Raw genomic sequence first — 16295 nt, forward strand, 5'->3', positions numbered from 1 at the left:
GCGTCACTCTTTAGTGTCCCCTGGTCTCCGTTGTGTTTTGAGCTTCTTGCAGCGTTTTGTATTTGCAGCGTTTGGTTTCTGCAGCTTTTAGTAAACGCTGCGCATGTTTCCTCAAGTTGCTGAATGTTTTCTAAATGCTGCATGTGTTGTCAAGTTGCTGAAGATGTTTCGTCATGTGGAACATTTGTGTTCTTATATTTGCATCGTTTCTCCGATTGAAGAGTTTTGGGTCGGTGTCGCTCGTTTGCACCTGTCGGCCACCGTACTATTGTCTTGAATTGTCGTTTTTAATAAATAAAAAAAAACATATCAAATGTCTGCCACTTAACATGCATTGCAACCTTCAATCATATCTCACACCCTTATAAAAATATATTAAATATACCACAGACAGGGGCTAGGCTAAGCCTTCCCAAATATTTGTGTCACTGCATCCTGGTAAAATACAAATATAATGCAATGTCTGTGTCTTTGACATTAGCGCTGCTAGCCACTTGTGCCCTGTACTACGAAGCCAGTTCAACAGACCCTGGATATGTTTGAGTAACAAACAAACTAACAACAACAAACTAACAAACGAGATCTCGCTAAGCGGTCCTACGACGCTGGTTATCAACTCGGTAAATCAAGCCAGGGTTTCTCTCTCCAGCTGAGAGCGCGTTCACGTGAAAGGGGCGGGGTTAGCTACATTTGACCAATCACAAACAGGGACAAGTGTACTGACAGCGCAGCGTCATACTTCATTAATGAAAAGTAAACTAATATTAGACAAATATGAGCTTTAAACATCCATGATGACTTAAACATATAATCCAGAATACAAGCCACAGAGTTGCACCTGCAAGGAGAATACAGAACAACTCGTTAAAAAATAACTAGGCCTACCGAGTGTTTGAAAGCGTATAGTTTTATGATATCACTGCCCCATCTGACACGAGTGGATCTGACTTTAATTACATTTGACTCGAGTGTTTCGTCAACATAATGTGTTGCTTAAAATAATACTTCTACTTACAGTATGTGACACTGTGAGTGTTGCACGGCCAGATACGGCTGGAGAAGCTGACTCAGATAAGGAAATATATGATATATTATGATATTATATGATCGATGATCTGATTGATGATGTAATGATAAGTGCGACACGTCGGCGTCTTCTCTGCATACGGCAGTTTAAACTGTATTTCCTTTATCCTGTAATATGACTTGAGAGATTTAAACTCTGCAAACTGAGCTCTGATTGGTCACTGAGTTGATCTCTTTTCTATAGACGCCGGAGGCGGGCAGCGTCAGGTAAAAAAAGTGATTTAGCCTTCCCAAACCTGAGCCTCACGCGCCGCCTATGACCGCAGATGTTTTTTATTTTGGTCATTGATCAAACAGTGCATATGTAACCGGTCTGGTTTGACGCCACATGTGATCTCTGCGTTGTGTTATGTTGTGTAAATGAGAACGACTTCTTTCTTGCCAACCAGGATTTATTCTCTGTGCAAAACAGAATATAATAATTAAAGCAGGAAATGGCTTCATCAGCTTTCTAACTTCACACTTCTCCTCAGTGGGGCCTGAAGCTAACTCAGGAAAGTATACAGAGTTCTAAATAATACAATTAACAGATATACATCTATCCATGGTGGCAAACCAGTTCTTCCTTGTAAACCAATATACACAAATATAACCATTAATTTACACTTACATAACAAACAATACAATTTACAGTTACAAAATACAAAAATAATACCCACATACCTGTGCAAAACAGAATATAATAATTAAAGCAGGAAATGGCTTCATCAGCTTTCTAACTTCACACCTTCAGTGGAAGAAAACACCCACATGTTAGGTTAGCATATAGCTAAACTTTAGAAAGCTCCCAAACACTGTTTGAAGCGCTGCACATTATATAAACTACAGTCACACACGGCAAAATATAGATATTAACTGCAAATAGGTTTGGCTTGTGTGAAGTGTAACATTAAACAATCTATTAACATATAACATACAACATTTATGACACCACTCGTTCCAAGCATATTATGCTTTTCTGAGACCAAATTGGACAATTCCATTACAGATTCAGAGATTGAAATTGAAGATTATCTTGTAGTGAGAAGGGACAGGAATGTGAATGGAGGTGGTGTCTGCATGTACATACATAAAGACACCAATTTCAAAAACCGTACTGACCTGCATCATGAAAATATTGATTCTGTGTGGGTTGAAATTCTTTTTGACAATGCTAAATCTGTAATAGTCAGGACAATCTATAGACCACCGGAACAGAGTGACTTTTATGATACATTAGATGGGTGTTTGGCTGATGTGGGAGATGTAGAGACAATTATTATTGGAGACTGGAACACGGATATGCAACGTAAAGACACGTCCGTCTTCAAGTCCTTCAGTAGGATTTGTGATCTGCACGGCTTCAGCCAGCTAATCACCCAAACTACCATTGATCTCATTCTGACCTCTGACAAGTCCAGGATCTCCAGTAAAGGGGTTATAGCATGCGGGTTAAGTGATCATTATATGATATTCTGTACCCGCAAAAACAAAGGGCCGGCTGTCACAAAACAGTCATATCTAGAGACCTCAAAAACTACTCTAGCGAGGCCTTTAACCTAGAACTGGAGAGCCTGGACTGGTCAGATGAGCTCAGTGGTACACAAGTTGAAGAAACATGGCTTGGTTTCAAAAACAAATTCTCTGCAATACTCAATGAGTTGGCCCCCCTAAGAACAACCAGGGTAAAAAATCGCGCTGAGCCGTGGATGCACTCCGGCATACTGACCGCCATGAAAACCAGAGACAAAAAATGCTCTGAGTTTCATAAAAGTCAGTCAATGCTTTCCAAAAGCACGAGCAGTGAACTCCAGGCCCACGTGACTGAACTCAAAATTGAAAGAAACAGACTAAGAAATGACGTAAGCTCCATGATCAAAACTGCCAAAAAGAATTTCATCAATGTCAAAACTGAGGAAAACAAAAATAAACCCCGTGAACTTTGGAAATTACTCAATAACCAGCTTGGCTGCAGTAAAAAACTCAAAACGAGATTTTCTAACTTAAACATAAAGACAGATAACAGGCTCATCACAGACAAACTGGATGTGGCCAAGTACTTGACATTTTTTTTCACAAACATAGCCACAACTCTTGTAAATAAATTACCCTCCCACTCAGGGCTTTTTGGAGTAGATCACATCATGACCTACTACAAAAACCTAGGGGTACGCAAAGATGATTTCAGTCTAGCAAGGGTAACAACAGCAGAGGTACTCATTAAACTGAGCGCCCTCCAACCTAACAAGGCCACTGGCCACGACAATATCCCCTCCAAATTCCTCAGAGACACAGCAACCGCCATCTCACCAGTCATAGCTCACATAATTAACCTCTCCATAAAACAGGGAAAAGTACCCAAAGACTTCAAAATTGCAAGAGTAACCCCCCTGCACAAAAAGGGCAGCAAATTGGACCCAGGCAACTACCGCCCTGTTTCTATACTTACCTCCATCTCGAAAGTCATGGAAAAAATAGTATATGAACAGGTCGAAAAGTACCTCGCGGAAAAGAAACTAATCTATGAATTTCAATCTGACTTTAGAACATCCCACTCCACTGACACATGCCTTCTTTATTTGAGCGACCACATCAAACAAGAGGTGGACGAGGGCAAGTACTGCGGCATGGTGATGCTGGACCTACAAAAGGCTTTCGACACTGTCAATCACCCCATTCTGATTGACAAGCTAAAAGCAATTGGTTTTGATAAACTATCGGTGAGCTGGATGCGGTCCTACCTGGAGGGGAGAGAACAGATGGTGGAGGTAAACGGTACTCTGTCCCCCCCCCCTCCCAGTGAGCTGTGGTGTTCCACAAGGAAGCATATTAGGTCCGTTACTGTTCCTAATTTATGTAAATGACATGTCATCAGCATGTGACTGCAACTTGTTCCTGTTCGCGGACGACTCAGCCCTGCTGGTCTCTGACAGGAACAGGTTGCAGGTTGAAAAAACCCTCAGCTCCGAGCTCGGCAGAATCTGCACCTGGCTCGCCGATAATAAATTATCATTACACCTGGGTAAAACAGAGTCCATTCTCTTCGGTTCGAAACATAATCTCAGCAAATCCGACGACTTCTCAGTTGTAGTTGTCACAAGTAAGAAGGAAATTACATACCTAGGATCTATTCTTGAGGCAAACCTCTCCTGTGACAAAATGGCATCCAATGTAATAAAAAAAGTCAATCAAAGAACTAGATTCCTATACCGGATCTCCTCTCTGGTAAACAAGAACACCCTGAAAACTCTGGCAGGAGCACTCATTCAAGGGTACTATGACTATGCTTGCACGTCATGGTACCATAGCACCTCCAAGGCGCTAAAAATAAAACTTCAAACATCGCAAAATAAACTGGTCAGACTACTGCTTGACCTTTCATTTAGAACCCACCTCACCTCTGCCCACTTTGACAACCTAGGATGGCTTAGAGTAGACGACAGAGTACAGCTACTTGCAATGGGCCTGGTCTACAAGATCCACTACACCTCTATGGTACCCATGTACATGTCAAAATTCTTCCCAAAGGTCAAGGAATACCATGATCATAACACCAGAGGGAGCTCCACAAATCATGCGAAACCCAGATTTGGCACAAAAAAGGGGGAATACACGTTTCGCAATGATGCCACATCAAGGTGGAACGCTCTTCCCACAACTGTAAAGGAAAGTAAAACTATACTTACCTTCAAAACCTCTCTTAAAGAGCACCTTCGGGGGAGAGCATTGCAAAACTGGCCCCGGTAATGGTACAAATCTCAACCTGTCGTTCAATGGACAGCTTCCCCCCCCCCCATCTATGTATATACTCGCATTTTAGACTCTGTTACTAACTGTATATCTGTAGACTTGGTATGTCTTAAATGTCCGGTTAGGATGTATTAGAACGAAATCTAAAATGAAAATTGTAAACAAGCAATCTGTATCTAAAAAAACACCTGTATGTAAATTGTAAATAAGCCATCTGTATGTCAAATATGTCTTATATGTCTTAAATGATATGATGAATTGGAAATGGGGGACCCTGATGTAAACAAGACAAAAGTCTTTCTCTGGTCTGCATCCCCTTAACAATTGTATGTTGTGAGCTGTACTGTACTGTACCCAATATACAAGCTGTTAATAAACTTTTCAATCAATCAATCAATCAATCAATCCACTTACTTCTCCTCAGTGGGGCCTGAAGCTAACTGAGGAAAGTAGCGCGAGTCTGCAGAAATGTGCCGGTGCCAAGAGTACCACAAATAAAACGTACTTTTCAAAATAAAAGCATCTAAAAAATAAAGTGACAGTGACAAGTTTTACAAATAAAGTATGGACAATGATTTTACTGAAATATAAACAAGTGAAGTTATACATTGGTTACACATGTAAAATAATTCGGAAAACTGATTTAATGTGTACAATTCTGTGTAGATGACAGTACTGCATCATATCATATAATCATGTTTATTTAAGAACTGTAGTGGAGTAAAAAGTACAAGGTGCAACTGAAATCTAGTTGAGAAGAATTGGAAAGTACTACTATACAATTAAAAATACTCAAAGTACAAATATGTCAGAATAGTATTTAGGCCTAAGTGTGGTACTTGAGTACTGGTTCCTTGATTTGTGTCTGAAAGATGGTAAAGTGTCAGTGCCTGGATCTCTGCCTCCAGGGAGAAAGCTCTCCCCAGCTCCCCGCCCTCCCCCTCTCTCCTCCCGGCTTCCTCTCCAAACGCCGCCCATTATCGCTTCTCTCCCGCTTCTCACACACGCTTCTCCGCCGGTTCTTCACTGGGTGTTTTTTCATCCATTTAACAACCACTGACTTCTGACGGGATTTTATTCGTTTTGGAGCTTTTCTGTTTTTACCCCCGGTGCATGGATGGAGTCTTCCCCGCAGGATTCAGCGAGCGACCCGGGGAGGAGCGGCTCTGAACCGGCTACACCAGGGGTCTTCAACTAAAATTCAACGAGGTCCAGTTAGATAAAATGTCCCCATGCAAAGGTCCGGAACATCAAAATGTCTAACTTGCTTCATGAATTAGTGTGATATTGAAGTGACCTGTAGCTTTATCAACGTCTGCATGTAATCAACAACTGACTGCCAATCAAATAAAGAAAGTACAATTCAAAAACAACAATATGTATTGTCAATTAACATTACTTAAATACTGTGGATATGTGTAATGTTCCTCTCGGGCTGCATTTACAAATAAAATAGAGAAAATAAATAAAATAGCTTTTGAAAATATGTGCATCTTAAAAGTGCTTAATTTTAGATAAATAAAATAAAGTGTAGCAGCAGCTTGAGTTTCCCTTTTTCTTTGTTAACCGTTTCACATCATGATTTAACAGTTTCAGCCGATTATAGAACAATATCAGTCTTTACAAATCATAACATTTGAACAGTTTTAAAGTTTCTCTTTCTTTCCCTCTTATATTGCAGTCCCTCACTCACTTTTTTTAAATTCAGTGTGAGAATTGAGCTTGAGCTTGTCCTGCCTGGAGTTTGTAAATCTGGGCTGACATGGAGTCAGGGCCATTCTCATACACATGCAGGTGCTCATTGGTTACAGTGATGCAAACACAGGTATGGTGAAAAAAGAGAGAACTATTCGAAGCAGGAAAAAAACAGCGTAATAAACCATCTGACAAAGGCCTGTGCTATAATGCTTCAATTAACTGCTATTCTTTATAATATAGTCAGATCAATAGGAGACAGAGATGTTAAGTTAAAAATCAAGGGTTTTTATTATTATTTACAGCAGGGGTGTAAATAATTTTCCTTTCAACTTTTACAACATCCTCCGAGGGTCGTACAAATTATTGAACTCAACCTTTGCTTAAAAAAACTAAACTCACAGCCCATTCATTTGGCCTTTCTTTCATGCTGTGCAAAGAAAAAGCAACCAATCCAGATATCTCACCATGACTCACGTATGCATGCACGTGCACGTGTGGCATGACCACCAAAACAGAAAGATATGGACTCAAGATGTGTGCAAATGTATTTAGTATCCTATCCATGTGAACATGATTTAAGTGGGGGGGGGGACCTAACCTCCTCTAGGGGGGTCCGGGGGCATGCTCCCCCGGGAAGATTTTTTTTAAATATTGAAGTTAAAAGCATCAATCTGGTACACTTTGAGAGCAACATTAAGAGATCTATGGATACATCTCTCAACACCCATATGAAACAGAACTGTAAGCAGATTTTTCTTTTTGGATATTTTACAAATCACTCCCCTTTTAAACTCTATTCTTGTTATTGTTAACAACTTTTTGTTACTGTCATATAGTATTTTATACCTGTTTTTCATTTAGTCTCATTAATAACTATAATGATCATATCAAGGTGTGCCTTAACCTCACTGAGCTGAGGTTATTTGAGCCTCTCAGGAGAGAGCTCTCTTCCACCTGGTTGTAGAAAAGCTCTTTAAATTCGTTAGCATAGCTAGCTAACCAGATGCTAATAACAACAGATCGCCACTGTGCTTACAACTAAAGACACAGCCACGCAAACACTGCGGCATGTGTACGGCTCCTTATGGGTATTGCAATATTGTAAGGGCTGGATCGGCGTTCCAGTGCTCAGCACTCCTTTCAGACGAGACATATACCACGTGAAGACACGTTACGCTCGTGTTGTGTTCATGGAACCTGTCCTTGGCCAGGAAAAACAGGTACTCGCTTGTTTAATTATTTTTGCGGTCTAGATTTCTTCTTCTTTTTTGAAGTGAGAAGTTGTCCGTCAGTCGGACTGACGGACGGACTCCCTCCCCCCCACCCCCAAAACGAAAACTCTTCGGTTCTCCACGAATTACGCAAGTCACCCAAATCAGCGTTAAAAAAGCGGGAGGCACCGACAAATCCCCTATTAATGTATTGATTATGGCTCCGGGTCCGTATAGGTCGGCGTCTGGGTCCGGATCCGGACCGCGGTCCGCCTGTTGCCGACCCCTGCACTACACTATATATAATCCAGGGGGCGGTATTGCGCCTAAAAGCTGTTTGCCAGCCGCCCTTAAACGACAAATGAAGAACAAGAAGAAACACAACAACAAAACGAACAAAATACAAGAAGAAAAGTTAGTATGGCGATTTCAGATAACACACAGGAGCTAGAACCCACCTGCTTATTTTAAATCAGCTGTGTGGGAACATTTCGGGTTCCCTGTGGACTACAATAACGGTGGAGTGCGAGTGGTGGATCGGACGAGGACGGTGTGTCGCCGTTGTTCTACAGTGGTGCGGTATGCTAATAGAAATACACGCCAAACATGCTAAATCATATCAGAAGGTATCACCGAGATTTGCCGGAGCCCGGCAAAAGACAACAGCAGTTTAGCAGCTGATCCGCTCTGTTTTTAAGAAACCAATAGAAATGAGAGCCGAGAGACCCAAATAAATAACGGAAGCTTTTGGCATATGTTTTTCAACGACTTTGTGCTCTTGAAACACTTTCTTATTATTTATGATGTCATATTTTCAAGACATTCTTTTTAGTTTTACAGCTTGATGAAACCTTTTTGTTTGACATCAGCCATTATAGATAATATGGCCATCTGAGTGTGTGTGGTACTGTTTGTGGTTTGTTTTTAACTGTTTAATACAGTTAATTATTCAAAATGTCAGAGTTCTTTATTTTTAAACTGAAACTTGCACTACTGTTCAAACATAAATAACAACAAACCTGGAATTATGCATTTGGGACTTTTTTTTGCTTTTTCTTGTTGTACCGAACCGAACCGTGACCTCCAAACCGAGGTACGAACCGAAACGTGACTTCTGTGAACCGTTACACCCCTAACCTGTACATGTGGTTACATATGTAAATTGTAATCCCTGTACATTTTTGCTGTATGATGTCCTTTTGTTGTTCTGTTGTTTATGTTTTTATGTCTTCTTGTGGAACCTACTGCTGCAGGTCTCCCTTGAAAAAGAGATCATTGATCTCAATGGGATTTTACCTGGATAAATAAAGGTTTTGAATTGAATTGAATTTAAAGACCAATCTTTATTTGAATGTGCCTCTTAACCTGAGATATTAGTTATACAGTAATAGTATTGACAATCTAAAAAAACTGAGCAACTCAACAGTCAACTTTATATTTCTTATTGTCTAAAGCATTTATTATTTTCATTGTTCCCCTCTCATATTCAGTGTGGACGGATTGAGACAGCATGGTGTCCAGAGAGCTGCAGAGACTTCAGGGAGAAACCTCCGTGTGATGGACGTCCTGTCTGTTGGTTTGGAGAGGACTGAGGGTCTTTCCTCTGCAAGGAGGACCAGGCCTGATGGAGGAGCCCATGCTGGGCAAAGCTGATACCAACTGCACAGGCCTAGTCTGTCACTTTATTTGACTAAATATGTTCACTTATACATTTAATAGGTTTACACCTTCTGTCCATATGTGCTTTTTATTTAAAACATTTGATTAACTTTTGGTTCACAGTTCAATAAATTGTATTTGTATTTGCACTCCTTTTGTCCATTATTCTTACTGAAAATGTTAGATTACACATTCACATCTGACTGAAGATTGGCCCCATTTATTTGTGACGTTGCAAACTCTGCGGTACAAGGCACAAGTGATGTGAAGCTCATAAAGCGAGGCAAATAGAAATAATCAGCGGATGGAGTGTAGATGTGGAAATAGGTGCATTCGATCAGCTGACTGTGTTTTCACAATAAAAGTAGTTTCTTAGTGAATGTCCTGTACTGGTCTTAAAATCTCATAACATCAGCTTTTAATGTTCCTCTTGGATGTTCTTCTTGACCCTCAGAGAAGGACGAAATGTTGAGTCGTGTCTTTCAGGCATGTCCTTTCCTAACAAAAATGACAGGAAACATAAAACATATTATTGCAGAACAAGTGTGTTATTTATGAAAGCGGTGTGTTTGTGTGTTTAGGGGCTGTAGATATCATTATTTTTTAATTGTAATGTTTTTTTTTTATTTCAACAGTGAGCTATAAAGACAATCAGATTATGAATGAAAAGTATGAAGTTCATCAACATTGAAATATATGTTATCAAAATAATATTTAACTGTTATCAAAACGTAGTGCAACTGTAGAAGCTTGCTCTGTTGTCTCACTGAAAGAATAACTTACCACATTTTTTACAGACAATATTGAGAGATAAATAGTAGCAGTTCTCACTATGTGTTAAATATCTTTGCCTTCAATACATTAAATTAGAAAGCTGACAAAATGATAGTGCTAAATATCTAAATGTAACTTTTTGCATGGAAAAACCCCTCAACTTAACTGATGTGTAGGTGATCTAGTATTTAGTATTGTTTTAATGGAATGTATATCAGTGTATTCAAGTCAATACTTCATTTATTTAAACCAATATCTTTCTTGATTATTTGTACAGTATGAAAAAAAGAGTCTTTGTACCTGTGCTGAAGTTCACTGCTGTGAGGAGTCCAGTTCTGTCTCTCACTCTCTGGTCCAGCCTGTCTGCATCACCTGGACACCTTAAACAAACAGATATATATATATATGTAAAGTACCATGTGTACAAACAATATAACTGATTCTCTTCTGTTGAACATGTTGGATTGTGTATTGTCCGAGTCAGGGTCCTTTTTATTTTACTGTAACTTTGGAAGTTGTGTTACCAATGCTTACTGTTTATTTGATACCCATTTGGTAATGCAATTAATAAAAACAACAAGGTTTGGGTTCGTTCTTCAGATGACTGTGATGTTAACGTGTAAGCTCAATAATGCTCCAGCTCAACCAACCATATTGTAATATCTAAGCATACAGTTCCTACCTACATAATAAAATATCTCTCTACGTTACAAGGATGACCTTATTTTATCAACCTCAAACAGAAGCCGTTTGTTCAACAGTATTATCCCACTTAACGCTTGTCTATTTCGTTTTAACCTTTATATATACAGTCTATTATTTTAACTTGGAGGCTACGATTAGCATCGTTAGCACCAATGTAGCTACCACTCGCTACACGCTAACCCAAGCCTTAACATTCATTACGTAGCTGATTAAAATCATTAACACATAAATAAAGCACTCAAATTTAACTTACCGCAAAACCGCATTCATGCACCGTCTGTTTTAACCGCAGAGCGAGTCACAATAGTCCGATATATAAGCATGAAGAACAAACAACCACGGCCGGCTTCAAGTTGTGTTCCCTGGATGAGCTGAGCCGGCAGAGTCCCTGTAGCTAGCTTCACGGAGCAGGTAGCAGAGAGACAAGAAGCTAGCAGCAGCAGTCACTTGACAGAGCCGTCACTCAATGTGACCACGCCCTAATTTATGCAAAAAATGTTAAGACCTAATATAAATAAAAGGGTCGTGTTAGAAAACAATTCACTCACAGATTCATAATCATGAAGGTGGAATCTAACTATATCGATAATAAAATGTATGGAGCCAGGGGTAGAAATATGTTTTTTTCTGCTGTAAAATTGGGCAGTTTAACATGGGGGTCTATGGAAATTGCTCCTTTCTGCAGCCATCGCCTATCGGCCAATATATGAACTACAATGTGTGGCACTTCCGTATTGCCGTTCCGGATATTCCCCAGAGTTTGCCCCTTGATTAATACTCATATGAATGAGTATTAATTATGGATGTATGTGACACTCATTTATAGTAGGACTCTTTAAAGTAGAGACACGCCATACTGATATACACCTAAACATCAGCAGGAGAGGACTCTTTAAAGTAGAGACACTACATACTGATATACACCTAAACATCAGCAGGAGAGGACTCTTTAAAGTAGAGACACTACATACTGATATACACCTGAACATCAGCAGGAGAGGACTCTTTAAAGTAGAGTCACGACATACTGATATACACCTGAACATCAGCAGGAGAGGACTCTTTAAAGTAGAGACACTACATACTGATATACACCTGAACATCAGCAGGAGAGGACTCTAAAGTAGAGACACTACATACTGATATACACCTGAACATCAGCAGGAGAGGACTCTTTAAAGTAGAGACACTACATACTGATATACACCTGAACATCAGCAGGAGAGGACTCTTTAAAGTAGAGACACTACATACTGATATACACATGAACATCAGCAGGAGAGGACTCTTTAAAGTAGAGACACTACATACTGATATACACCTGAACATCCGCAGGAGAGGACTCTTTAAAGTAGAGACACTACATACTGATATACACCTGAACATCAGCAGGAGAGGACTCTTTAAAGTAGAGACACTACATACTGATATACACCTGAACATCAGTAGGAGAGGACTCTTTAAAGTAGAGACACTACATACTGATATACACCTGAACATCAGCAGGAGAGGACTCTTTAAAGTAGAGACACTACATACTGATATACACCTGCATATCAGCAGGAGAGGACTCTTTAAAGTAGAGACACTACATACTGATATACACCTGAACATCAGGAGGAGGGGACTCTTTAAAGTAGAGACACTACATAACATAAACACATATTTCTCGATGATGATACCTCACACAGTAAATTGATATCATTGTGATTCCTATATGTTATTTATGTGTCTGTGTAGGTGTTGAGGTGGGGTTCCCTGCAGGATTTAAGCTAACGAGCATTTAGCTGCTGCTTCTCCTGCAGTCCTGTCAGCCGCTGCCTTTGTTGTCGGCGTGTTTTTCCCAGCGTCAGTGAAGGTGGAGGTTGATTTGCATACAAAGATATTCTCTCCTCCTCTTTGTTCTCGCTCAGAGAGAGTGGTGGTTTTCATCAGTCAGACGAGTTTGTCTCAGTGGTTTGGGGCAGATTTGGCGTGACGTCGGGCGGAGGCAAAACATTTTTGTGGGATTAGAGAAGACGCTCTTTTTGTGAAGGGAAAGTTTAGTGCAGCTGGGAAATAACCTGAAGAAAAATCACTTCTAGAAACTCGCAAACAACTAAACAACAACAATGAGATGCAGGCTACATAGAAGATGCAATACTATACCTTTGTATTACCCTAAAACATTTCTTTAGGGTTTTAATTGGAAATCTTAAAAAAGAAAATGACTTTTTACTCAAATATTATTACGTTGTTTTCCTGAATTATGACATTTTAATCATTAATTTAAAAAGTATTTAAAATGTACTTTTTCCTGCAGAATTATGATTTAATCAATCAACTTCCTTCCTTGAGATATTTAAACGTTACAACTAATGCTGTCAAAATTATCGCGTTAACGGCGGCAATTTATTTTTTGAATTAATTGCGTTAAAATATTTAACGCATTTAACGCATGTGCAGAATGGCCCGCCCCAGCGCCATATAGACTGAGAGTTACGTCATCTCCGTTCACTCCAATGGACCACTTTTTTACAGCAATGGCGGATCGTGGAGCCTCTCAATCGTTCCCCGGAAGTTAGCGCCAAGGCTAGCAGAGCTATAGAGTTGCAGCATAATAGACCATTCGTGACGGACTTTTAAAGGTAAGAAGAAGTTTAAAGATTTATATTGCGGATATTATCAGTACATCTGATTCAAATTAACATGTGTATTAAAGGATGTCAGTGGATTATCACTAAATTAGTAGATTTAGGGAACGTTTACAGATAACAGATTAAGCTAGGATACCGAATCAAGTTAGCAACACACGTTGAACAGCCTTTTAATTGTAAATTCCATTCTCTTAATGTCATTTCGTCCAACGTTGTTGAATTAGAGAAGAGGGGTTTCTAAACGGGATGGTATGCGGGGGTGGAGGGAGTTAAATATTAGATAAATATAACTTTGGTGCGTGTAAGAGTGAGTGTTTTTAGCAGAGCCATATTGTGTCCTTGTGATTATGTTGATTATTACCTGTCTGTATAATGTTGCAGCTCAGCTGATTTTGGATTGATGGCAAGGGGAGAGGGACTTAAGTGAGAGTGAAAACACAAGGTAAGTTTAATACTACTGTTTTATATAAGTAAACACCTTATCTCCCCAAGGCAATTTCCCATCCAATAGGTGTGCTATATAGGTGTGTATAACCCTTTCTCCTGTCTGTTTATCCCTCTTTCAGCACAAGAACCAGAGGAGGATTCAATGGAGCCTGAATACCTGCACTGAGACCCTCACCCTGCACCCTGAGTCTCAACTCTGTGTTTTTCAAGCCTTTCCCTGTTTTTTTAAACAAAACATTAAGCTTTCCCAATGGTGTGGTTTTCGTTTTGTGAAAAAGTGCAAATGCAGTGTTTGTATATAATTACATCACATATTTTTTTGCTGTTGGTCGTGAAATTGCTCCTGCTGACTTGAGCCAGCCATTTTTTCCTCCGCTCTGTGTCAGTGGGGAAGCCGTACATTCATACTCCTTTCTCGGAGCGATTTGAGCATCCCCAGGTAGCACAGCAAACCATGGTGGCGACAAGGAGGCAGCACAGCAAACCAGGACAACACGGAGGAAAAAGCACAGACAAACTGCATGATATGCTATTCAATGTTTATTGAATTCCATGTATTTGCAATGGATGTTCCTAAAACAACACATTTAACATCATCATCATGCTGCTGCTGCTATTAGTCCTTTGATAGTCACCTGTCGGTCTCCTGTCCTTTCTGAAAGCCATAAAGATGACATTAGTCATTTAGATAACTCGTGTCCTCAATTCCCATGGTTACTGAAAATACCATGAATTTAAGAAAATGGTAGACATTAATCTAATCTGAATTTAAAAGCATTACTTTAGATCCCCTGCCTCTAAATATATCAATAAACATTAGAAAGTGATGCTCCTGACTACCATACAAGTTTAAGAAGATAATATTGGTTTGAAAGAATTCAAAGCTATAAATAAACAGCAACAGGCTCTTTAACCAAGGCACTGTTAGCCTAACATGTAAACTAGTTGTTCACACTAATCCTAATATTCAGTGGCGACTGGTCATTAGGGGCAGGTGGGGCACAGCCCCACCTAGTGTCAGCAGAAAGTATTACAAATAATGATTACAACAAAATGCAAAAAAAAAAAAAAAAAATATATAAAATATATTTTAAGATCATGTTTAATCATCTGATTCGTCTGTACATTGCTGTTTTAGTCTGTGTTCTTCTAATTAGTGTCTACAGTGTGTGCCTATTGAGCTGTTTAGAGCCATGTGGGACAAAACCCGATCCTGCCCCTCCCTCTCTCTGTCTAAGTGAACGGTGACTGTAAAAACTACTTTGCGCATGCTCAGAATATTTTCCTATTTAATGTGTGTGGCAAAAAAATAATGACCATAGGGGCATAGTGCTGCCATCCCCACCATACGTCATCTCACATCATTCAGAGCTGATTGGCTGTAAGTACGTGTGCCGCGAAAAGTGTGGTGTGTGAAGAGGAGACGAGAGAGCTGCAGTGAGGCGTCCTAAAACCCGGAAGTAAGCTACGCATGGCTTCCCTCCACAAAAAAGCAATGAGATTTCTCCATAGGATTTTAGAAAATAGCTCTAAATAAGGTCTGTGGGAAACGTAGCTGTTAGATAAATGCACGTTTTGTTCAGCCGGATAATATCCACATGTCTACCCTACTTTTATAATTTTCGAATCATACATCTATTGATTAGATTAGATTTATGATAGACTTTTGAAACTACAAGAACATAAGGAGGACTTTTACAAAAAAGCAATAGAGATTTTTGTCCAGAAGGATAGGCAAATGGACTTCATCTTCAAGTCAAGGTAAGACTGCAATTTTATTGAAAATGGGATCTTACTAAGAGAGAACAATTCAATATTTAAATGATAAAATTAAAAATGTTGGGTATGCTTTTGTTGAACTGTCTGTTTAAAATTAATTGAAGCATCAGACAAAAAAAGCTTTTGAAAATAATATTATATTTTGATTTAGGTCAAAATATAATATTTGTAAAACGGAAGAGTCAGTGCCAGTGCCTCACCAGCCATGAACCTCACTGCAGAAGCTTATAGACATCTAAGTTGTTTGTGCACCACCACTATTGTGCATATAAAAACGCCACTGCTAATATTATCACTTAATATTAGCAAATTCTATTTTATTTTTAAAAACATATTGATGTAAATACATACACATATCAATTTGTTGTATAAATATTGCAAATCAAAACCTTTATTCACTAATAATTACCAAAAATCGTAGTTCTATCTCCTGTTATCAATGCATTCACATTGCCCGCCATGAACTTCCGGGGAACGATCCTCATCTACATGAACCACGTGACGATAACCGTTTTTGGACTTCCGTTGTCGTAACTCTTCTATCTATATGGCGCTGGCCCGCCCCATACAT

At 39.4% G+C, this 16295-nt stretch overlaps 1 protein-coding gene and 1 long non-coding RNA gene across 2 annotated transcripts in view; both read right to left on the reverse strand.

Annotated features, from left to right (window-relative positions):
* The window catches only part of LOC117534740 (zinc finger protein 239-like), a 311675-nt gene that overhangs the window by 87622 nt on the left and 207758 nt on the right, over positions 1–16295 (reverse strand). The gene's annotated exons all lie outside the window — the stretch shown is intronic.
* On the reverse strand, positions 1427–5268 carry LOC117534747. The gene is made up of 3 exons (XR_004567314.1): positions 5230–5268; positions 1750–1813; positions 1427–1485 (listed from the first exon to the last, which is right to left on the reverse strand). It is a non-coding gene; the product is annotated as an uncharacterized LOC117534747 (long non-coding RNA).

The sequence above is a fragment of the Gymnodraco acuticeps genome, unplaced genomic scaffold, assembly GCF_902827175.1.
Source record: "Gymnodraco acuticeps unplaced genomic scaffold, fGymAcu1.1, whole genome shotgun sequence".
Lineage (NCBI taxonomy): Eukaryota > Metazoa > Chordata > Actinopteri > Perciformes > Bathydraconidae > Gymnodraco > Gymnodraco acuticeps.